The 1,587-nt window shown below is 37.1% G+C and overlaps 1 pseudogene; it reads right to left on the reverse strand.

Annotated features, from left to right (window-relative positions):
• Nucleotides 1-412: 412 nt before the first annotated feature.
• LOC150092948 (retinol dehydrogenase 14 pseudogene) lies at nucleotides 413-1,255 on the reverse strand (annotated as a pseudogene).
• Nucleotides 1,256-1,587: the final 332 nt, after the last annotated feature.

The raw sequence follows: 1,587 nt of genomic DNA on the forward strand, positions 1-1,587 counted from the left end.
ATATATGCAATATACAAATTTTTTTTATCACATTTAATTTACATATTTAAACGATGTGCGATAAGAAATGGAATGCGAATAAGTAAAAAAAAAATATAATTAAATAAAACAGTTTCAGAATTGAAATATCAATAATTGAAATTTATTTATAAGATTACGATAATTTTTATTAAATTTTATAGAAGAAAAATTTTATTTTAAAACAAAAAACTTTAAAACTTTTTCTGAAATAGTACTCGAAATCTAAGCTAGACTTCTCAAACCCTAGTTGCAAGTACCACACTGTTTTTCTCAGTGATAGACTCTATTCAGTAACTTAAGAAATAATCAAGAAATTGTTCTGTCCTTCGTTACGGAAACGCAAATATTCAATTTTTCCCAACTTAGATTGCTGCACATGGTGCTGTTGTTATCACCTACCGAGTGCTGTGAGTGATTCAGACACTTCCCATAGTTTACGAGCAATGTTGGCATCTACTTGTGGAGAAACTTGAGCAGGTTTGCAATCGACGAAATATTTTCCTGACATATTTTCCAGGCTCTCTTCTACCACCACGTGAAGGATTGTTTTAGCCTCTTCTTCACATTTCTTAAGTAGAGGATATCCCATTGTCACGTATTTCCATATTCCCATGAGATTACCAATGAACGAAGTTCTCACTACCCCAGGGTGTAAAGCATTGGCTGTGACACCCGTTCCCATGAGTCTTCGCGCTAATTCAGAAACGAACACCAGGTTCGCTAGTTTTGTGTTACAATATACTGTAAATGGATCAGAACAATACTTCTCGCAGTTCAAGTTATCAAAATCCAAGTTACCAAGCCGATGAACATTCGATGATACCACTACAATCCGAGAGGGGGCGCTTTTCTTCAGGAGATCAAGCAGGAGAACAGTTAACAGAAAATGGCCGAGATGGTTGGTTGCGAACTGCTCTTCCAGACCGTCTTCTGTACGATGTAAACCTAATTTAGGTGTACAGGAAGCGTTGTTAATCAGGACATCAAGTCGAACTTCAGTTTTTTTAATGTCTTCAACGAATGCACGCACTGATTTCTGGGAACTCAAATCCAACTGTTTGATGACTACGTTGTTCTTACCAGTAGACTGTACAATGTCCAGAGCAGCTTTCTTTGCACGTTCAACACGCCTACAAGCCATGATCACTCTCGCATTCTTTCGAACTAGCCCCTTAGCCGTCTCTTTACCCAAACCGCAGGTTGCGCCGGTAATTATTACAGTTTTTCCCGTCATGTCTCGATCACACTTACCTGAGGGGAGCTTAAAGCAAAATTTAAGAAAGAAAAAATTCACAAATACAAAGAATAATCCACCGGTTAGTAGAGTAGACATCATACTTTCTCCAACTTATGTTCTTACTACTGAATAGAATACTGCTGTAATACGTCTTTGTTCAGTAAAATCAGCGGTAAGTATGCAATATACACGGAAAGAAATGAAACTAATAACAGGACAATTGTCCGAATTAATAGCTGACTTGAAGGTTTCAGGATCTGACAGAATATGCCTAACATGCAGCATATTCGCGTGTGAGGTTTCAATACAACTTTCCTCTTATGAGATTG

The sequence above is a fragment of the Typopeltis vanoorti genome, chromosome 24 (assembly GCF_054136105.1).
Source record: "Typopeltis vanoorti isolate ZY-2024b chromosome 24, IOZ_Tvanoo_1.0, whole genome shotgun sequence".
In the NCBI taxonomy this organism is placed as follows: Eukaryota; Metazoa; Arthropoda; class Arachnida; order Uropygi; family Thelyphonidae; genus Typopeltis; species Typopeltis vanoorti.